The following is an 18,390-nucleotide window of genomic DNA, read 5'->3' as shown; positions in this document are numbered from 1 at the left end:
TAAATATGATCGGGAGTGATAACCTCATGGCTATCTTGCGGTGGAACTTGAGAGCCCCGTTTTCACTCACGCCATGATACGTTGCGGAAATGTTCCGTTTTGCTCAGCGTAATTGTTACGTCCCATCATGCTTTGCGCGCGTACGCAGACCAAAGACAAAGTCATCTCACTGGACGTTCTGACACGTTGCACGGCTGTCGCTTTAAACCGCGTTTATAAGTAGCTAGGCTACTACTGAGCTAGCGTGGGTATCCTGAAAAACACAATATGCAACCGCGGACTGAACTGTCACGGCCGAGAATGGGTCCCCAGCGGCTTTCCTTCAGTCCGCAGCACACTCCGGTTTCTCTTCATTACGAACAAGCCTTTCGCCTTTTACTAAAGACTTCCGTGGAGAGGAACATTACGAGTATCAACCAATTTTTAGACGCCCTGCTACCGCGGGGCCTCCTCAACTGTAAACGACATGAAATGACATGGTGGAGTGGGTAAATATGATCGGGAGTGATAACCGCATGGCTATCTTGCGGTGGAACTTGAGAGCCCCGTTTTCACTCACGCCATGATACGTTGCGGAAATGTTCCGTTTTGCTCAGCGTAATTGTTACGTCCCATCATGCTTTGCGCGCGTACGCAGACCAAAGACAAAGTCATCTCACTGGACGTTCTGACACGTTGCACGGCTGTCGCTTTAAACCGCGTTTATAAGTAGCTAGGCTACTACTGAGCTAGCGTGGGTATCCTGAAAAACACAATATGCAACCGCGGACTGAACTGTCACGGCCGAGAATGGGTCCCCAGCGGCTTTCCTTCAGTCCGCAGCACACTCCGGTTTCTCTTCATTACGAACAAGCCTTTCGCCTTTTACTAAAGACTTCCGTGGAGAGGAACATTACGAATATCAACCAATTTTTAGACGCCCTGCTACCGCGGGGCCTCCTCAACTGTAAACGACATGAAATGACATGGTGGAGTGGGTAAATATGATCGGGAGTGATAACCTCATGGCTATCTTGCGGTGGAACTTGAGAGCCCCGTTTTCACTCACGCCATGATACGTTGCGGAAATGTTCCGTTTTGCTCAGCGTAATTGTTACGTCCCATCATGCTTTGCGCGCGTACGCAGACCAAAGACAAAGTCATCTCACTGGACGTTCTGACACGTTGCACGGCTGTCGCTTTAAACCGCGTTTATAAGTAGCTAGGCTACTACTGAGCTAGCGTGGGTATCCTGAAAAACACAATATGCAACCGCGGACTGAACTGTCACGGCCGAGAATGGGTCCCCAGCGGCTTTCCTTCAGTCCGCAGCACACTCCGGTTTCTCTTCATTACGAACAAGCCTTTCGCCTTTTACTAAAGACTTCCGTGGAGAGGAACATTACGAGTATCAACCAATTTTTAGACGCCCTGCTACCGCGGGGCCTCCTCAACTGTAAACGACATGAAATGACATGGTGGAGTGGGTAAATATGATCGGGAGTGATAACCTCATGGCTATCTTGCGGTGGAACTTGAGAGCCCCGTTTTCACTCACGCCATGATACGTTGCGGAAATGTTCCGTTTTGCTCAGCGTAATTGTTACGTCCCATCATGCTTTGCGCGCGTACGCAGACCAAAGACAAAGTCATCTCACTGGACGTTCTGACACGTTGCACGGCTGTCGCTTTAAACCGCGTTTATAAGTAGCTAGGCTACTACTGAGCTAGCGTGGGTATCCTGAAAAACACAATATGCAACCGCGGACTGAACTGTCACGGCCGAGAATGGGTCCCCAGCGGCTTTCCTTCAGTCCGCAGCACACTCCGGTTTCTCTTCATTACGAACAAGCCTTTCGCCTTTTACTAAAGACTTCCGTGGAGAGGAACATTACGAGTATCAACCAATTTTTAGACGCCCTGCTACCGCGGGGCCTCCTCAACTGTAAACGACATGAAATGACATGGTGGAGTGGGTAAATATGATCGGGAGTGATAACCTCATGGCTATCTTGCGGTGGAACTTGAGAGCCCCGTTTTCACTCACGCCATGATACGTTGCGGAAATGTTCCGTTTTGCTCAGCGTAATTGTTACGTCCCATCATGCTTTGCGCGCGTACGCAGACCAAAGACAAAGTCATCTCACTGGACGTTCTGACACGTTGCACGGCTGTCGCTTTAAACCGCGTTTATAAGTAGCTAGGCTACTACTGAGCTAGCGTGGGTATCCTGAAAAACACAATATGCAACCGCGGACTGAACTGTCACGGCCGAGAATGGGTCCCCAGCGGCTTTCCTTCAGTCCGCAGCACACTCCGGTTTCTCTTCATTACGAACAAGCCTTTCGCCTTTTACTAAAGACTTCCGTGGAGAGGAACATTACGAGTAAAAACCAATTTTTAGACGCCCTGCTACCGCGGGGCCTCCTCAACTGCAAACGACATGAAATGACATGGTGGAGTGGGTAAATATGATCGGGAGTGATAACCTCATGGCTATCTTGCGGTGGAACTTGAGAGCCCCGTTTTCACTCACGCCATGATACGTTGCGGAAATGTTCCGTTTTGCTCAGCGTAATTGTTACGTCCCATCATGCTTTGCGCGCGTACGCAGACCAAAGACAAAGTCATCTCACTGGACGTTCTGACACGTTGCACGGCTGTCGCTTTAAACCGCGTTTATAAGTAGCTAGGCTACTACTGAGCTAGCGTGGGTATCCTGAAAAACACAATATGCAACCGCGGACTGAACTGTCACGGCCGAGAATGGGTCCCCAGCGGCTTTCCTTCAGTCCGCAGCACACTCCGGTTTCTCTTCATTACGAACAAGCCTTTCGCCTTTTACTAAAGACTTCCGTGGAGAGGAACATTACGAGTATCAACCAATTTTTAGACGCCCTGCTACCGCGGGGCCTCCTCAACTGTAAACGACATGAAATGACATGGTGGAGTGGGTAAATATGATCGGGAGTGATAACCTCATGGCTATCTTGCGGTGGAACTTGAGAGCCCCGTTTTCACTCACGCCATGATACGTTGCGGAAATGTTCCGTTTTGCTCAGCGTAATTGTTACGTCCCATCATGCTTTGCGCGCGTACGCAGACCAAAGACAAAGTCATCTCACTGGACGTTCTGACACGTTGCACGGCTGTCGCTTTAAACCGCGTTTATAAGTAGCTAGGCTACTACTGAGCTAGCGTGGGTATCCTGAAAAACACAATATGCAACCGCGGACTGAACTGTCACGGCCGAGAATGGGTCCCCAGCGGCTTTCCTTCAGTCCGCAGCACACTCCGGTTTCTCTTCATTACGAACAAGCCTTTCGCCTTTTACTAAAGACTTCCGTGGAGAGGAACATTACGAGTAAAAACCAATTTTTAGACGCCCTGCTACCGCGGGGCCTCCTCAACTGCAAACGACATGAAATGACATGGTGGAGTGGGTAAATATGATCGGGAGTGATAACCTCATGGCTATCTTGCGGTGGAACTTGAGAGCCCCGTTTTCACTCACGCCATGATACGTTGCGGAAATGTCCCGTTTTGCTCAGCGTAATTGTTACGTCCCATCATGCTTTGCGCGCGTACGCAGACCAAAGACAAAGTCATCTCACTGGACGTTCTGACACGTTGCACGGCTGTCGCTTTAAACCGCGTTTATAAGTAGCTAGGCTACTACTGAGCTAGCGTGGGTATCCTGAAAAACACAATATGCAACCGCGGACTGAACTGTCACGGCCGAGAATGGGTCCCCAGCGGCTTTCCTTCAGTCCGCAGCACACTCCGGTTTCTCTTCATTACGAACAAGCCTTTCGCCTTTTACTAAAGACTTCCGTGGAGAGGAACATTACGAGTATCAACCAATTTTTAGACGCCCTGCTACCGCGGGGCCTCCTCAACTGTAAACGACATGAAATGACATGGTGGAGTGGGTAAATATGATCGGGAGTGATAACCTCATGGCTATCTTGCGGTGGAACTTGAGAGCCCCGTTTTCACTCACGCCATGATACGTTGCGGAAATGTTCCGTTTTGCTCAGCGTAATTGTTACGTCCCATCATGCTTTGCGCGCGTACGCAGACCAAAGACAAAGTCATCTCACTGGACGTTCTGACACGTTGCACGGCTGTCGCTTTAAACCGCGTTTATAAGTAGCTAGGCTACTACTGAGCTAGCGTGGGTATCCTGAAAAACACAATATGCAACCGCGGACTGAACTGTCACGGCCGAGAATGGGTCCCCAGCGGCTTTCCTTCAGTCCGCAGCACACTCCGGTTTCTCTTCATTACGAACAAGCCTTTCGCCTTTTACTAAAGACTTCCGTGGAGAGGAACATTACGAGTATCAACCAATTTTTAGACGCCCTGCTACCGCGGGGCCTCCTCAACTGTAAACGACATGAAATGACATGGTGGAGTGGGTAAATATGATCGGGAGTGATAACCTCATGGCTATCTTGCGGTGGAACTTGAGAGCCCCGTTTTCACTCACGCCATGATACGTTGCGGAAATGTTCCGTTTTGCTCAGCGTAATTGTTACGTCCCATCATGCTTTGCGCGCGTACGCAGACCAAAGACAAAGTCATCTCACTGGACGTTCTGACACGTTGCACGGCTGTCGCTTTAAACCGCGTTTATAAGTAGCTAGGCTACTACTGAGCTAGCGTGGGTATCCTGAAACACACAATATGCAACCGCGGACTGAACTGTCACGGCCGAGAATGGGTCCCCAGCGGCTTTCCTTCAGTCCGCAGCACACTCCGGTTTCTCTTCATTACGAACAAGCCTTTCGCCTTTTACTAAAGACTTCCGTGGAGAGGAACATTACGAGTAAAAACCAATTTTTAGACGCCCTGCTACCGCGGGGCCTCCTCAACTGCAAACGACATGAAATGACATGGTGGAGTGGGTAAATATGATCGGGAGTGATAACCTCATGGCTATCTTGCGGTGGAACTTGAGAGCCCCGTTTTCACTCACGCCATGATACGTTGCGGAAATGTCCCGTTTTGCTCAGCGTAATTGTTACGTCCCATCATGCTTTGCGCGCGTACGCAGACCAAAGACAAAGTCATCTCACTGGACGTTCTGACATGTTGCACGGCTGTCGCTTTAAACCGCGTTTATAAGTAGCTAGGCTACTACTGAGCTAGCGTGGGTATCCTGAAAAACACAATATGCAACCGCGGACTGAACTGTCACGGCCGAGAATGGGTCCCCAGCGGCTTTCCTTCAGTCCGCAGCACACTCCGGTTTCTCTTCATTACGAACAAGCCTTTCGCCTTTTACTAAAGACTTCCGTGGAGAGGAACATTACGAGTATCAACCAATTTTTAGACGCCCTGCTACCGCGGGGCCTCCTCAACTGTAAACGACATGAAATGACATGGTGGAGTGGGTAAATATGATCGGGAGTGATAACCTCATGGCTATCTTGCGGTGGAACTTGAGAGCCCCGTTTTCACTCACGCCATGATACGTTGCGGAAATGTCCCGTTTTGCTCAGCGTAATTGTTACGTCCCATCATGCTTTGCGCGCGTACGCAGACCAAAGACAAAGTCATCTCACTGGACGTTCTGACACGTTGCACGGCTGTCGCTTTAAACCGCGTTTATAAGTAGCTAGGCTACTACTGAGCTAGCGTGGGTATCCTGAAAAACACAATATGCAACCGCGGACTGAACTGTCACGGCCGAGAATGGGTCCCCAGCGGCTTTCCTTCAGTCCGCAGCACACTCCGGTTTCTCTTCATTACGAACAAGCCTTTCGCCTTTTACTAAAGACTTCCGTGGAGAGGAACATTACGAGTATCAACCAATTTTTAGACGCCCTGCTACCGCGGGGCCTCCTCAACTGTAAACGACATGAAATGACATGGTGGAGTGGGTAAATATGATCGGGAGTGATAACCTCATGGCTATCTTGCGGTGGAACTTGAGAGCCCCGTTTTCACTCACGCCATGATACGTTGCGGAAATGTCCCGTTTTGCTCGGCGTAATTGTTACGTCCCATCATGCTTTGCGCGCGTACGCAGACCAAAGACAAAGTCATCTCACTGGACGTTCTGACACGTTGCACGGCTGTCGCTTTAAACCGCGTTTATAAGTAGCTAGGCTACTACTGAGCTAGCGTGGGTATCCTGAAAAACACAATATGCAACCGCGGACTGAACTGTCACGGCCGAGAATGGGTCCCCAGCGGCTTTCCTTCAGTCCGCAGCACACTCCGGTTTCTCTTCATTACGAACAAGCCTTTCGCCTTTTACTAAAGACTTCCGTGGAGAGGAACATTACGAGTATCAACCAATTTTTAGACGCCCTGCTACCGCGGGGCCTCCTCAACTGTAAACGACATGAAATGACATGGTGGAGTGGGTAAATATGATCGGGAGTGATAACCTCATGGCTATCTTGCGGTGGAACTTGAGAGCCCCGTTTTCACTCACGCCATGATACGTTGCGGAAATGTTCCGTTTTGCTCAGCGTAATTGTTACGTCCCATCATGCTTTGCGCGCGTACGCAGACCAAAGACAAAGTCATCTCACTGGACGTTCTGACACGTTGCACGGCTGTCGCTTTAAACCGCGTTTATAAGTAGCTAGGCTACTACTGAGCTAGCGTGGGTATCCTGAAAAACACAATATGCAACCGCGGACTGAACTGTCACGGCCGAGAATGGGTCCCCAGCGGCTTTCCTTCAGTCCGCAGCACACTCCGGTTTCTCTTCATTACGAACAAGCCTTTCGCCTTTTACTAAAGACTTCCGTGGAGAGGAACATTACGAGTATCAACCAATTTTTAGACGCCCTGCTACCGCGGGGCCTCCTCAACTGTAAACGACATGAAATGACATGGTGGAGTGGGTAAATATGATCGGGAGTGATAACCTCATGGCTATCTTGCGGTGGAACTTGAGAGCCCCGTTTTCACTCACGCCATGATACGTTGCGGAAATGTTCCGTTTTGCTCGGCGTAATTGTTACGTCCCATCATGCTTTGCGCGCGTACGCAGACCAAAGACAAAGTCATCTCACTGGACGTTCTGACACGTTGCACGGCTGTCGCTTTAAACCGCGTTTATAAGTAGCTAGGCTACTACTGAGCTAGCGTGGGTATCCTGAAACACACAATATGCAACCGCGGACTGAACTGTCACGGCCGAGAATGGGTCCCCAGCGGCTTTCCTTCAGTCCGCAGCACACTCCGGTTTCTCTTCATTACGAACAAGCCTTTCGCCTTTTACTAAAGACTTCCGTGGAGAGGAACATTACGAGTAAAAACCAATTTTTAGACGCCCTGCTACCGCGGGGCCTCCTCAACTGCAAACGACATGAAATGACATGGTGGAGTGGGTAAATATGATCGGGAGTGATAACCTCATGGCTATCTTGCGGTGGAACTTGAGAGCCCCGTTTTCACTCACGCCATGATACGTTGCGGAAATGTCCCGTTTTGCTCAGCGTAATTGTTACGTCCCATCATGCTTTGCGCGCGTACGCAGACCAAAGACAAAGTCATCTCACTGGACGTTCTGACATGTTGCACGGCTGTCGCTTTAAACCGCGTTTATAAGTAGCTAGGCTACTACTGAGCTAGCGTGGGTATCCTGAAAAACACAATATGCAACCGCGGACTGAACTGTCACGGCCGAGAATGGGTCCCCAGCGGCTTTCCTTCAGTCCGCAGCACACTCCGGTTTCTCTTCATTACGAACAAGCCTTTCGCCTTTTACTAAAGACTTCCGTGGAGAGGAACATTACGAGTATCAACCAATTTTTAGACGCCCTGCTACCGCGGGGCCTCCTCAACTGTAAACGACATGAAATGACATGGTGGAGTGGGTAAATATGATCGGGAGTGATAACCTCATGGCTATCTTGCGGTGGAACTTGAGAGCCCCGTTTTCACTCACGCCATGATACGTTGCGGAAATGTCCCGTTTTGCTCAGCGTAATTGTTACGTCCCATCATGCTTTGCGCGCGTACGCAGACCAAAGACAAAGTCATCTCACTGGACGTTCTGACACGTTGCACGGCTGTCGCTTTAAACCGCGTTTATAAGTAGCTAGGCTACTACTGAGCTAGCGTGGGTATCCTGAAAAACACAATATGCAACCGCGGACTGAACTGTCACGGCCGAGAATGGGTCCCCAGCGGCTTTCCTTCAGTCCGCAGCACACTCCGGTTTCTCTTCATTACGAACAAGCCTTTCGCCTTTTACTAAAGACTTCCGTGGAGAGGAACATTACGAGTAAAAACCAATTTTTAGACGCCCTGCTACCGCGGGGCCTCCTCAACTGCAAACGACATGAAATGACATGGTGGAGTGGGTAAATATGATCGGGAGTGATAACCTCATGGCTATCTTGCGGTGGAACTTGAGAGCCCCGTTTTCACTCACGCCATGATACGTTGCGGAAATGTCCCGTTTTGCTCAGCGTAATTGTTACGTCCCATCATGCTTTGCGCGCGTACGCAGACCAAAGACAAAGTCATCTCACTGGACGTTCTGACATGTTGCACGGCTGTCGCTTTAAACCGCGTTTATAAGTAGCTAGGCTACTACTGAGCTAGCGTGGGTATCCTGAAAAACACAATATGCAACCGCGGACTGAACTGTCACGGCCGAGAATGGGTCCCCAGCGGCTTTCCTTCAGTCCGCAGCACACTCCGGTTTCTCTTCATTACGAACAAGCCTTTCGCCTTTTACTAAAGACTTCCGTGGAGAGGAACATTACGAGTATCAACCAATTTTTAGACGCCCTGCTACCGCGGGGCCTCCTCAACTGTAAACGACATGAAATGACATGGTGGAGTGGGTAAATATGATCGGGAGTGATAACCTCATGGCTATCTTGCGGTGGAACTTGAGAGCCCCGTTTTCACTCACGCCATGATACGTTGCGGAAATGTTCCGTTTTGCTCAGCGTAATTGTTACGTCCCATCATGCTTTGCGCGCGTACGCAGACCAAAGACAAAGTCATCTCACTGGACGTTCTGACACGTTGCACGGCTGTCGCTTTAAACCGCGTTTATAAGTAGCTAGGCTACTACTGAGCTAGCGTGGGTATCCTGAAAAACACAATATGCAACCGCGGACTGAACTGTCACGGCCGAGAATGGGTCCCCAGCGGCTTTCCTTCAGTCCGCAGCACACTCCGGTTTCTCTTCATTACGAACAAGCCTTTCGCCTTTTACTAAAGACTTTCGTGGAGAGGAACATTACGAGTATCAACCAATTTTTAGACGCCCTGCTACCGCGGGGCCTCCTCAACTGTAAACGACATGAAATGACATGGTGGAGTGGGTAAATATGATCGGGAGTGATAACCTCATGGCTATCTTGCGGTGGAACTTGAGAGCCCCGTTTTCACTCACGCCATGATACGTTGCGGAAATGTTCCGTTTTGCTCAGCGTAATTGTTACGTCCCATCATGCTTTGCGCGCGTACGCAGACCAAAGACAAAGTCATCTCACTGGACGTTCTGACACGTTGCACGGCTGTCGCTTTAAACCGCGTTTATAAGTAGCTAGGCTACTACTGAGCTAGCGTGGGTATCCTGAAAAACACAATATGCAACCGCGGACTGAACTGTCACGGCCGAGAATGGGTCCCCAGCGGCTTTCCTTCAGTCCGCAGCACACTCCGGTTTCTCTTCATTACGAACAAGCCTTTCGCCTTTTACTAAAGACTTCCGTGGAGAGGAACATTACGAGTATCAACCAATTTTTAGACGCCCTGCTACCGCGGGGCCTCCTCAACTGCAAACGACATGAAATGACATGGTGGAGTGGGTAAATATGATCGGGAGTGATAACCTCATGGCTATCTTGCGGTGGAACTTGAGAGCCCCGTTTTCACTCACGCCATGATACGTTGCGGAAATGTCCCGTTTTGCTCAGCGTAATTGTTACGTCCCATCATGCTTTGCGCGCGTACGCAGACCAAAGACAAAGTCATCTCACTGGACGTTCTGACACGTTGCACGGCTGTCGCTTTAAACCGCGTTTATAAGTAGCTAGGCTACTACTGAGCTAGCGTGGGTATCCTGAAAAACACAATATGCAACCGCGGACTGAACTGTCACGGCCGAGAATGGGTCCCCAGCGGCTTTCCTTCAGTCCGCAGCACACTCCGGTTTCTCTTCATTACGAACAAGCCTTTCGCCTTTTACTAAAGACTTCCGTGGAGAGGAACATTACGAGTATCAACCAATTTTTAGACGCCCTGCTACCGCGGGGCCTCCTCAACTGTAAACGACATGAAATGACATGGTGGAGTGGGTAAATATGATCGGGAGTGATAACCTCATGGCTATCTTGCGGTGGAACTTGAGAGCCCCGTTTTCACTCACGCCATGATACGTTGCGGAAATGTTCCGTTTTGCTCAGCGTAATTGTTACGTCCCATCATGCTTTGCGCGCGTACGCAGACCAAAGACAAAGTCATCTCACTGGACGTTCTGACACGTTGCACGGCTGTCGCTTTAAACCGCGTTTATAAGTAGCTAGGCTACTACTGAGCTAGCGTGGGTATCCTGAAAAACACAATATGCAACCGCGGACTGAACTGTCACGGCCGAGAATGGGTCCCCAGCGGCTTTCCTTCAGTCCGCAGCACACTCCGGTTTCTCTTCATTACGAACAAGCCTTTCGCCTTTTACTAAAGACTTCCGTGGAGAGGAACATTACGAGTATCAACCAATTTTTAGACGCCCTGCTACCGCGGGGCCTCCTCAACTGTAAACGACATGAAATGACATGGTGGAGTGGGTAAATATGATCGGGAGTGATAACCTCATGGCTATCTTGCGGTGGAACTTGAGAGCCCCGTTTTCACTCACGCCATGATACGTTGCGGAAATGTTCCGTTTTGCTCAGCGTAATTGTTACGTCCCATCATGCTTTGCGCGCGTACGCAGACCAAAGACAAAGTCATCTCACTGGACGTTCTGACACGTTGCACGGCTGTCGCTTTAAACCGCGTTTATAAGTAGCTAGGCTACTACTGAGCTAGCGTGGGTATCCTGAAACACACAATATGCAACCGCGGACTGAACTGTCACGGCCGAGAATGGGTCCCCAGCGGCTTTCCTTCAGTCCGCAGCACACTCCGGTTTCTCTTCATTACGAACAAGCCTTTCGCCTTTTACTAAAGACTTCCGTGGAGAGGAACATTACGAGTAAAAACCAATTTTTAGACGCCCTGCTACCGCGGGGCCTCCTCAACTGCAAACGACATGAAATGACATGGTGGAGTGGGTAAATATGATCGGGAGTGATAACCTCATGGCTATCTTGCGGTGGAACTTGAGAGCCCCGTTTTCACTCACGCCATGATACGTTGCGGAAATGTCCCGTTTTGCTCAGCGTAATTGTTACGTCCCATCATGCTTTGCGCGCGTACGCAGACCAAAGACAAAGTCATCTCACTGGACGTTCTGACATGTTGCACGGCTGTCGCTTTAAACCGCGTTTATAAGTAGCTAGGCTACTACTGAGCTAGCGTGGGTATCCTGAAAAACACAATATGCAACCGCGGACTGAACTGTCACGGCCGAGAATGGGTCCCCAGCGGCTTTCCTTCAGTCCGCAGCACACTCCGGTTTCTCTTCATTACGAACAAGCCTTTCGCCTTTTACTAAAGACTTCCGTGGAGAGGAACATTACGAGTATCAACCAATTTTTAGACGCCCTGCTACCGCGGGGCCTCCTCAACTGTAAACGACATGAAATGACATGGTGGAGTGGGTAAATATGATCGGGAGTGATAACCTCATGGCTATCTTGCGGTGGAACTTGAGAGCCCCGTTTTCACTCACGCCATGATACGTTGCGGAAATGTCCCGTTTTGCTCAGCGTAATTGTTACGTCCCATCATGCTTTGCGCGCGTACGCAGACCAAAGACAAAGTCATCTCACTGGACGTTCTGACACGTTGCACGGCTGTCGCTTTAAACCGCGTTTATAAGTAGCTAGGCTACTACTGAGCTAGCGTGGGTATCCTGAAAAACACAATATGCAACCGCGGACTGAACTGTCACGGCCGAGAATGGGTCCCCAGCGGCTTTCCTTCAGTCCGCAGCACACTCCGGTTTCTCTTCATTACGAACAAGCCTTTCGCCTTTTACTAAAGACTTCCGTGGAGAGGAACATTACGAGTATCAACCAATTTTTAGACGCCCTGCTACCGCGGGGCCTCCTCAACTGTAAACGACATGAAATGACATGGTGGAGTGGGTAAATATGATCGGGAGTGATAACCTCATGGCTATCTTGCGGTGGAACTTGAGAGCCCCGTTTTCACTCACGCCATGATACGTTGCGGAAATGTTCCGTTTTGCTCGGCGTAATTGTTACGTCCCATCATGCTTTGCGCGCGTACGCAGACCAAAGACAAAGTCATCTCACTGGACGTTCTGACACGTTGCACGGCTGTCGCTTTAAACCGCGTTTATAAGTAGCTAGGCTACTACTGAGCTAGCGTGGGTATCCTGAAACACACAATATGCAACCGCGGACTGAACTGTCACGGCCGAGAATGGGTCCCCAGCGGCTTTCCTTCAGTCCGCAGCACACTCCGGTTTCTCTTCATTACAAACAAGCCTTTCGCCTTTTACTAAAGACTTCCGTGGAGAGGAACATTACGAGTATCAACCAATTTTTAGACGCCCTGCTACCGCGGGGCCTCCTCAACTGCAAACGACATGAAATGACATGGTGGAGTGGGTAAATATGATCGGGAGTGATAACCTCATGGCTATCTTGCGGTGGAACTTGAGAGCCCCGTTTTCACTCACGCCATGATACGTTGCGGAAATGTCCCGTTTTGCTCGGCGTAATTGTTACGTCCCATCATGCTTTGCGCGCGTACGCAGACCAAAGACAAAGTCATCTCACTGGACGTTCTGACACGTTGCACGGTTGTCGCTTTAAACCGCGTTTATAAGTAGCTAGGCTACTACTGAGCTAGCGTGGGTATCCTGAAAAACACAATATGCAACCGCGGACTGAACTGTCACGGCCGAGAATGGGTCCCCAGCGGCTTTCCTTCAGTCCGCAGCACACTCCGGTTTCTCTTCATTACGAACAAGCCTTTCGCCTTTTACTAAAGACTTCCGTGGAGAGGAACATTACGAGTATCAACCAATTTTTAGACGCCCTGCTACCGCGGGGCCTCCTCAACTGTAAACGACATGAAATGACATGGTGGAGTGGGTAAATATGATCGGGAGTGATAACCTCATGGCTATCTTGCGGTGGAACTTGAGAGCCCCGTTTTCACTCACGCCATGATACGTTGCGGAAATGTCCCGTTTTGCTCGGCGTAATTGTTACGTCCCATCATGCTTTGCGCGCGTACGCAGACCAAAGACAAAGTCATCTCACTGGACGTTCTGACACGTTGCACGGCTGTCGCTTTAAACCGCGTTTATAAGTAGCTAGGCTACTACTGAGCTAGCGTGGGTATCCTGAAAAACACAATATGCAACCGCGGACTGAACTGTCACGGCCGAGAATGGGTCCCCAGCGGCTTTCCTTCAGTCCGCAGCACACTCCGGTTTCTCTTCATTACGAACAAGCCTTTCGCCTTTTACTAAAGACTTCCGTGGAGAGGAACATTACGAGTATCAACCAATTTTTAGACGCCCTGCTACCGCGGGGCCTCCTCAACTGTAAACGACATGAAATGACATGGTGGAGTGGGTAAATATGATCGGGAGTGATAACCTCATGGCTATCTTGCGGTGGAACTTGAGAGCCCCGTTTTCACTCACGCCATGATACGTTGCGGAAATGTTCCGTTTTGCTCAGCGTAATTGTTACGTCCCATCATGCTTTGCGCGCGTACGCAGACCAAAGACAAAGTCATCTCACTGGACGTTCTGACACGTTGCACGGCTGTCGCTTTAAACCGCGTTTATAAGTAGCTAGGCTACTACTGAGCTAGCGTGGGTATCCTGAAACACACAATATGCAACCGCGGACTGAACTGTCACGGCCGAGAATGGGTCCCCAGCGGCTTTCCTTCAGTCCGCAGCACACTCCGGTTTCTCTTCATTACGAACAAGCCTTTCGCCTTTTACTAAAGACTTCCGTGGAGAGGAACATTACGAGTAAAAACCAATTTTTAGACGCCCTGCTACCGCGGGGCCTCCTCAACTGCAAACGACATGAAATGACATGGTGGAGTGGGTAAATATGATCGGGAGTGATAACCTCATGGCTATCTTGCGGTGGAACTTGAGAGCCCCGTTTTCACTCACGCCATGATACGTTGCGGAAATGTCCCGTTTTGCTCGGCGTAATTGTTACGTCCCATCATGCTTTGCGCGCGTACGCAGACCAAAGACAAAGTCATCTCACTGGACGTTCTGACACGTTGCACGGCTGTCGCTTTAAACCGCGTTTATAAGTAGCTAGGCTACTACTGAGCTAGCGTGGGTATCCTGAAAAACACAATATGCAACCGCGGACTGAACTGTCACGGCCGAGAATGGGTCCCCAGCGGCTTTCCTTCAGTCCGCAGCACACTCCGGTTTCTCTTCATTACGAACAAGCCTTTCGCCTTTTACTAAAGACTTCCGTGGAGAGGAACATTACGAGTATCAACCAATTTTTAGACGCCCTGCTACCGCGGGGCCTCCTCAACTGTAAACGACATGAAATGACATGGTGGAGTGGGTAAATATGATCGGGAGTGATAACCTCATGGCTATCTTGCGGTGGAACTTGAGAGCCCCGTTTTCACTCACGCCATGATACGTTGCGGAAATGTTCCGTTTTGCTCGGCGTAATTGTTACGTCCCATCATGCTTTGCGCGCGTACGCAGACCAAAGACAAAGTCATCTCACTGGACGTTCTGACACGTTGCACGGCTGTCGCTTTAAACCGCGTTTATAAGTAGCTAGGCTACTACTGAGCTAGCGTGGGTATCCTGAAACACACAATATGCAACCGCGGACTGAACTGTCACGGCCGAGAATGGGTCCCCAGCGGCTTTCCTTCAGTCCGCAGCACACTCCGGTTTCTCTTCATTACGAACAAGCCTTTCGCCTTTTACTAAAGACTTCCGTGGAGAGGAACATTACGAGTAAAAACCAATTTTTAGACGCCCTGCTACCGCGGGGCCTCCTCAACTGCAAACGACATGAAATGACATGGTGGAGTGGGTAAATATGATCGGGAGTGATAACCTCATGGCTATCTTGCGGTGGAACTTGAGAGCCCCGTTTTCACTCACGCCATGATACGTTGCGGAAATGTCCCGTTTTGCTCAGCGTAATTGTTACGTCCCATCATGCTTTGCGCGCGTACGCAGACCAAAGACAAAGTCATCTCACTGGACGTTCTGACACGTTGCACGGCTGTCGCTTTAAACCGCGTTTATAAGTAGCTAGGCTACTACTGAGCTAGCGTGGGTATCCTGAAAAACACAATATGCAACCGCGGACTGAACTGTCACGGCCGAGAATGGGTCCCCAGCGGCTTTCCTTCAGTCCGCAGCACACTCCGGTTTCTCTTCATTACGAACAAGCCTTTCGCCTTTTACTAAAGACTTCCGTGGAGAGGAACATTACGAGTATCAACCAATTTTTAGACGCCCTGCTACCGCGGGGCCTCCTCAACTGTAAACGACATGAAATGACATGGTGGAGTGGGTAAATATGATCGGGAGTGATAACCTCATGGCTATCTTGCGGTGGAACTTGAGAGCCCCGTTTTCACTCACGCCATGATACGTTGCGGAAATGTTCCGTTTTGCTCGGCGTAATTGTTACGTCCCATCATGCTTTGCGCGCGTACGCAGACCAAAGACAAAGTCATCTCACTGGACGTTCTGACACGTTGCACGGCTGTCGCTTTAAACCGCGTTTATAAGTAGCTAGGCTACTACTGAGCTAGCGTGGGTATCCTGAAACACACAATATGCAACCGCGGACTGAACTGTCACGGCCGAGAATGGGTCCCCAGCGGCTTTCCTTCAGTCCGCAGCACACTCCGGTTTCTCTTCATTACGAACAAGCCTTTCGCCTTTTACTAAAGACTTCCGTGGAGAGGAACATTACGAGTAAAAACCAATTTTTAGACGCCCTGCTACCGCGGGGCCTCCTCAACTGCAAACGACATGAAATGACATGGTGGAGTGGGTAAATATGATCGGGAGTGATAACCTCATGGCTATCTTGCGGTGGAACTTGAGAGCCCCGTTTTCACTCACGCCATGATACGTTGCGGAAATGTCCCGTTTTGCTCAGCGTAATTGTTACGTCCCATCATGCTTTGCGCGCGTACGCAGACCAAAGACAAAGTCATCTCACTGGACGTTCTGACACGTTGCACGGCTGTCGCTTTAAACCGCGTTTATAAGTAGCTAGGCTACTACTGAGCTAGCGTGGGTATCCTGAAAAACACAATATGCAACCGCGGACTGAACTGTCACGGCCGAGAATGGGTCCCCAGCGGCTTTCCTTCAGTCCGCAGCACACTCCGGTTTCTCTTCATTACGAACAAGCCTTTCGCCTTTTACTAAAGACTTCCGTGGAGAGGAACATTACGAGTATCAACCAATTTTTAGACGCCCTGCTACCGCGGGGCCTCCTCAACTGTAAACGACATGAAATGACATGGTGGAGTGGGTAAATATGATCGGGAGTGATAACCTCATGGCTATCTTGCGGTGGAACTTGAGAGCCCCGTTTTCACTCACGCCATGATACGTTGCGGAAATGTCCCGTTTTGCTCGGCGTAATTGTTACGTCCCATCATGCTTTGCGCGCGTACGCAGACCAAAGACAAAGTCATCTCACTGGACGTTCTGACACGTTGCACGGCTGTCGCTTTAAACCGCGTTTATAAGTAGCTAGGCTACTACTGAGCTAGCGTGGGTATCCTGAAAAACACAATATGCAACCGCGGACTGAACTGTCACGGCCGAGAATGGGTCCCCAGCGGCTTTCCTTCAGTCCGCAGCACACTCCGGTTTCTCTTCATTTCGAACAAGCCTTTCGCCTTTTACTAAAGACTTCCGTGGAGAGGAACATTACGAGTATCAACCAATTTTTAGACGCCCTGCTACCGCGGGGCCTCCTCAACTGTAAACGACATGAAATGACATGGTGGAGTGGGTAAATATGATCGGGAGTGATAACCGCATGGCTATCTTGCGGTGGAACTTGAGAGCCCCGTTTTCACTCACGCCATGATACGTTGCGGAAATGTTCCGTTTTGCTCAGCGTAATTGTTACGTCCCATCATGCTTTGCGCGCGTACGCAGACCAAAGACAAAGTCATCTCACTGGACGTTCTGACACGTTGCACGGCTGTCGCTTTAAACCGCGTTTATAAGTAGCTAGGCTACTACTGAGCTAGCGTGGGTATCCTGAAAAACACAATATGCAACCGCGGACTGAACTGTCACGGCCGAGAATGGGTCCCCAGCGGCTTTCCTTCAGTCCGCAGCACACTCCGGTTTCTCTTCATTACGAACAAGCCTTTCGCCTTTTACTAAAGACTTCCGTGGAGAGGAACATTACGAGTATCAACCAATTTTTAGACGCCCTGCTACCGCGGGGCCTCCTCAACTGTAAACGACATGAAATGACATGGTGGAGTGGGTAAATATGATCGGGAGTGATAACCTCATGGCTATCTTGCGGTGGAACTTGAGAGCCCCGTTTTCACTCACGCCATGATACGTTGCGGAAATGTTCCGTTTTGCTCAGCGTAATTGTTACGTCCCATCATGCTTTGCGCGCGTACGCAGACCAAAGACAAAGTCATCTCACTGGACGTTCTGACACGTTGCACGGCTGTCGCTTTAAACCGCGTTTATAAGTAGCTAGGCTACTACTGAGCTAGCGTGGGTATCCTGAAAAACACAATATGCAACCGCGGACTGAACTGTCACGGCCGAGAATGGGTCCCCAGCGGCTTTCCTTCAGTCCGCAGCACACTCCGGTTTCTCTTCATTTCGAACAAGCCTTTCGCCTTTTACTAAAGACTTCCGTGGAGAGGAACATTACGAGTATCAACCAATTTTTAGACGCCCTGCTACCGCGGGGCCTCCTCAACTGTAAACGACATGAAATGACATGGTGGAGTGGGTAAATATGATCGGGAGTGATAACCGCATGGCTATCTTGCGGTGGAACTTGAGAGCCCCGTTTTCACTCACGCCATGATACGTTGCGGAAATGTCCCGTTTTGCTCAGCGTAATTGTTACGTCCCATCATGCTTTGCGCGCGTACGCAGACCAAAGACAAAGTCATCTCACTGGACGTTCTGACACGTTGCACGGCTGTCGCTTTAAACCGCGTTTATAAGTAGCTAGGCTACTACTGAGCTAGCGTGGGTATCCTGAAAAACACAATATGCAACCGCGGACTGAACTGTCACGGCCG

The 18,390-nt window shown here is 50.1% G+C and overlaps 37 non-coding genes across 37 annotated transcripts; all 37 read left to right on the top strand.

Moving 5' to 3' along the window:
- The first annotated feature begins 334 nt into the window (after positions 1–334).
- On the top strand, positions 335–448 carry LOC146235058 (U5 spliceosomal RNA). The gene has a single exon (XR_014742135.1). It is a non-coding gene; the product is annotated as a U5 spliceosomal RNA (small nuclear RNA).
- A 375-nt stretch (positions 449–823) lies between these two features.
- Positions 824–937, top strand: LOC146235057 (U5 spliceosomal RNA). Its single transcript, XR_014742156.1, has one exon. It is a non-coding gene; the product is annotated as a U5 spliceosomal RNA (small nuclear RNA).
- A 375-nt stretch (positions 938–1,312) lies between these two features.
- LOC146235056 (U5 spliceosomal RNA) lies at positions 1,313–1,426 on the top strand. Its single transcript, XR_014742134.1, has one exon. It is a non-coding gene; the product is annotated as a U5 spliceosomal RNA (small nuclear RNA).
- Positions 1,427–1,801: 375 nt separating this feature from the next.
- On the top strand, positions 1,802–1,915 carry LOC146235055 (U5 spliceosomal RNA). Its single transcript, XR_014742133.1, has one exon. It is a non-coding gene; the product is annotated as a U5 spliceosomal RNA (small nuclear RNA).
- A 375-nt stretch (positions 1,916–2,290) lies between these two features.
- On the top strand, positions 2,291–2,404 carry LOC146235054 (U5 spliceosomal RNA). Its single transcript, XR_014742151.1, has one exon. It is a non-coding gene; the product is annotated as a U5 spliceosomal RNA (small nuclear RNA).
- Positions 2,405–2,779: 375 nt separating this feature from the next.
- On the top strand, positions 2,780–2,893 carry LOC146235053 (U5 spliceosomal RNA). The gene has a single exon (XR_014742132.1). It is a non-coding gene; the product is annotated as a U5 spliceosomal RNA (small nuclear RNA).
- A 375-nt stretch (positions 2,894–3,268) lies between these two features.
- On the top strand, positions 3,269–3,382 carry LOC146235052 (U5 spliceosomal RNA). The gene has a single exon (XR_014742150.1). It is a non-coding gene; the product is annotated as a U5 spliceosomal RNA (small nuclear RNA).
- A 375-nt stretch (positions 3,383–3,757) lies between these two features.
- LOC146235051 (U5 spliceosomal RNA) lies at positions 3,758–3,871 on the top strand. The gene has a single exon (XR_014742131.1). It is a non-coding gene; the product is annotated as a U5 spliceosomal RNA (small nuclear RNA).
- A 375-nt stretch (positions 3,872–4,246) lies between these two features.
- LOC146235050 (U5 spliceosomal RNA) lies at positions 4,247–4,360 on the top strand. The gene has a single exon (XR_014742130.1). It is a non-coding gene; the product is annotated as a U5 spliceosomal RNA (small nuclear RNA).
- A 375-nt stretch (positions 4,361–4,735) lies between these two features.
- On the top strand, positions 4,736–4,849 carry LOC146235049 (U5 spliceosomal RNA). The gene has a single exon (XR_014742148.1). It is a non-coding gene; the product is annotated as a U5 spliceosomal RNA (small nuclear RNA).
- Positions 4,850–5,224: 375 nt separating this feature from the next.
- On the top strand, positions 5,225–5,338 carry LOC146235048 (U5 spliceosomal RNA). The gene has a single exon (XR_014742129.1). It is a non-coding gene; the product is annotated as a U5 spliceosomal RNA (small nuclear RNA).
- Positions 5,339–5,713: 375 nt separating this feature from the next.
- LOC146235047 (U5 spliceosomal RNA) lies at positions 5,714–5,827 on the top strand. Its single transcript, XR_014742128.1, has one exon. It is a non-coding gene; the product is annotated as a U5 spliceosomal RNA (small nuclear RNA).
- A 375-nt stretch (positions 5,828–6,202) lies between these two features.
- LOC146235046 (U5 spliceosomal RNA) lies at positions 6,203–6,316 on the top strand. Its single transcript, XR_014742126.1, has one exon. It is a non-coding gene; the product is annotated as a U5 spliceosomal RNA (small nuclear RNA).
- Positions 6,317–6,691: 375 nt separating this feature from the next.
- LOC146235045 (U5 spliceosomal RNA) lies at positions 6,692–6,805 on the top strand. Its single transcript, XR_014742125.1, has one exon. It is a non-coding gene; the product is annotated as a U5 spliceosomal RNA (small nuclear RNA).
- A 375-nt stretch (positions 6,806–7,180) lies between these two features.
- Positions 7,181–7,294, top strand: LOC146235044 (U5 spliceosomal RNA). Its single transcript, XR_014742147.1, has one exon. It is a non-coding gene; the product is annotated as a U5 spliceosomal RNA (small nuclear RNA).
- Positions 7,295–7,669: 375 nt separating this feature from the next.
- On the top strand, positions 7,670–7,783 carry LOC146235043 (U5 spliceosomal RNA). The gene has a single exon (XR_014742124.1). It is a non-coding gene; the product is annotated as a U5 spliceosomal RNA (small nuclear RNA).
- A 375-nt stretch (positions 7,784–8,158) lies between these two features.
- LOC146235042 (U5 spliceosomal RNA) lies at positions 8,159–8,272 on the top strand. The gene has a single exon (XR_014742146.1). It is a non-coding gene; the product is annotated as a U5 spliceosomal RNA (small nuclear RNA).
- Positions 8,273–8,647: 375 nt separating this feature from the next.
- LOC146235041 (U5 spliceosomal RNA) lies at positions 8,648–8,761 on the top strand. The gene has a single exon (XR_014742123.1). It is a non-coding gene; the product is annotated as a U5 spliceosomal RNA (small nuclear RNA).
- Positions 8,762–9,136: 375 nt separating this feature from the next.
- LOC146235040 (U5 spliceosomal RNA) lies at positions 9,137–9,250 on the top strand. Its single transcript, XR_014742154.1, has one exon. It is a non-coding gene; the product is annotated as a U5 spliceosomal RNA (small nuclear RNA).
- A 375-nt stretch (positions 9,251–9,625) lies between these two features.
- Positions 9,626–9,739, top strand: LOC146235039 (U5 spliceosomal RNA). The gene has a single exon (XR_014742122.1). It is a non-coding gene; the product is annotated as a U5 spliceosomal RNA (small nuclear RNA).
- Positions 9,740–10,114: 375 nt separating this feature from the next.
- On the top strand, positions 10,115–10,228 carry LOC146235038 (U5 spliceosomal RNA). Its single transcript, XR_014742121.1, has one exon. It is a non-coding gene; the product is annotated as a U5 spliceosomal RNA (small nuclear RNA).
- A 375-nt stretch (positions 10,229–10,603) lies between these two features.
- Positions 10,604–10,717, top strand: LOC146235037 (U5 spliceosomal RNA). Its single transcript, XR_014742120.1, has one exon. It is a non-coding gene; the product is annotated as a U5 spliceosomal RNA (small nuclear RNA).
- Positions 10,718–11,092: 375 nt separating this feature from the next.
- Positions 11,093–11,206, top strand: LOC146235036 (U5 spliceosomal RNA). Its single transcript, XR_014742145.1, has one exon. It is a non-coding gene; the product is annotated as a U5 spliceosomal RNA (small nuclear RNA).
- A 375-nt stretch (positions 11,207–11,581) lies between these two features.
- Positions 11,582–11,695, top strand: LOC146235035 (U5 spliceosomal RNA). The gene has a single exon (XR_014742119.1). It is a non-coding gene; the product is annotated as a U5 spliceosomal RNA (small nuclear RNA).
- Positions 11,696–12,070: 375 nt separating this feature from the next.
- Positions 12,071–12,184, top strand: LOC146235034 (U5 spliceosomal RNA). The gene has a single exon (XR_014742117.1). It is a non-coding gene; the product is annotated as a U5 spliceosomal RNA (small nuclear RNA).
- A 375-nt stretch (positions 12,185–12,559) lies between these two features.
- On the top strand, positions 12,560–12,673 carry LOC146235033 (U5 spliceosomal RNA). The gene has a single exon (XR_014742152.1). It is a non-coding gene; the product is annotated as a U5 spliceosomal RNA (small nuclear RNA).
- Positions 12,674–13,048: 375 nt separating this feature from the next.
- Positions 13,049–13,162, top strand: LOC146235032 (U5 spliceosomal RNA). Its single transcript, XR_014742116.1, has one exon. It is a non-coding gene; the product is annotated as a U5 spliceosomal RNA (small nuclear RNA).
- A 375-nt stretch (positions 13,163–13,537) lies between these two features.
- Positions 13,538–13,651, top strand: LOC146235031 (U5 spliceosomal RNA). The gene has a single exon (XR_014742114.1). It is a non-coding gene; the product is annotated as a U5 spliceosomal RNA (small nuclear RNA).
- A 375-nt stretch (positions 13,652–14,026) lies between these two features.
- Positions 14,027–14,140, top strand: LOC146235030 (U5 spliceosomal RNA). The gene has a single exon (XR_014742144.1). It is a non-coding gene; the product is annotated as a U5 spliceosomal RNA (small nuclear RNA).
- Positions 14,141–14,515: 375 nt separating this feature from the next.
- On the top strand, positions 14,516–14,629 carry LOC146235029 (U5 spliceosomal RNA). The gene has a single exon (XR_014742113.1). It is a non-coding gene; the product is annotated as a U5 spliceosomal RNA (small nuclear RNA).
- A 375-nt stretch (positions 14,630–15,004) lies between these two features.
- Positions 15,005–15,118, top strand: LOC146235028 (U5 spliceosomal RNA). The gene has a single exon (XR_014742143.1). It is a non-coding gene; the product is annotated as a U5 spliceosomal RNA (small nuclear RNA).
- A 375-nt stretch (positions 15,119–15,493) lies between these two features.
- LOC146235027 (U5 spliceosomal RNA) lies at positions 15,494–15,607 on the top strand. Its single transcript, XR_014742112.1, has one exon. It is a non-coding gene; the product is annotated as a U5 spliceosomal RNA (small nuclear RNA).
- Positions 15,608–15,982: 375 nt separating this feature from the next.
- LOC146235026 (U5 spliceosomal RNA) lies at positions 15,983–16,096 on the top strand. The gene has a single exon (XR_014742142.1). It is a non-coding gene; the product is annotated as a U5 spliceosomal RNA (small nuclear RNA).
- A 375-nt stretch (positions 16,097–16,471) lies between these two features.
- LOC146235025 (U5 spliceosomal RNA) lies at positions 16,472–16,585 on the top strand. Its single transcript, XR_014742111.1, has one exon. It is a non-coding gene; the product is annotated as a U5 spliceosomal RNA (small nuclear RNA).
- Positions 16,586–16,960: 375 nt separating this feature from the next.
- Positions 16,961–17,074, top strand: LOC146235024 (U5 spliceosomal RNA). Its single transcript, XR_014742083.1, has one exon. It is a non-coding gene; the product is annotated as a U5 spliceosomal RNA (small nuclear RNA).
- Positions 17,075–17,449: 375 nt separating this feature from the next.
- On the top strand, positions 17,450–17,563 carry LOC146235023 (U5 spliceosomal RNA). The gene has a single exon (XR_014742110.1). It is a non-coding gene; the product is annotated as a U5 spliceosomal RNA (small nuclear RNA).
- Positions 17,564–17,938: 375 nt separating this feature from the next.
- Positions 17,939–18,052, top strand: LOC146235022 (U5 spliceosomal RNA). Its single transcript, XR_014742081.1, has one exon. It is a non-coding gene; the product is annotated as a U5 spliceosomal RNA (small nuclear RNA).
- Positions 18,053–18,390: the final 338 nt, after the last annotated feature.

This window comes from Hypomesus nipponensis, chromosome 23, assembly GCF_054491055.1.
Source record: "Hypomesus nipponensis isolate SF chromosome 23, ASM5449105v1, whole genome shotgun sequence".
NCBI classification, from domain to species: domain Eukaryota; kingdom Metazoa; phylum Chordata; class Actinopteri; order Osmeriformes; family Osmeridae; genus Hypomesus; species Hypomesus nipponensis.
This window is presented reverse-complemented; position numbering and strand designations above follow the sequence as displayed.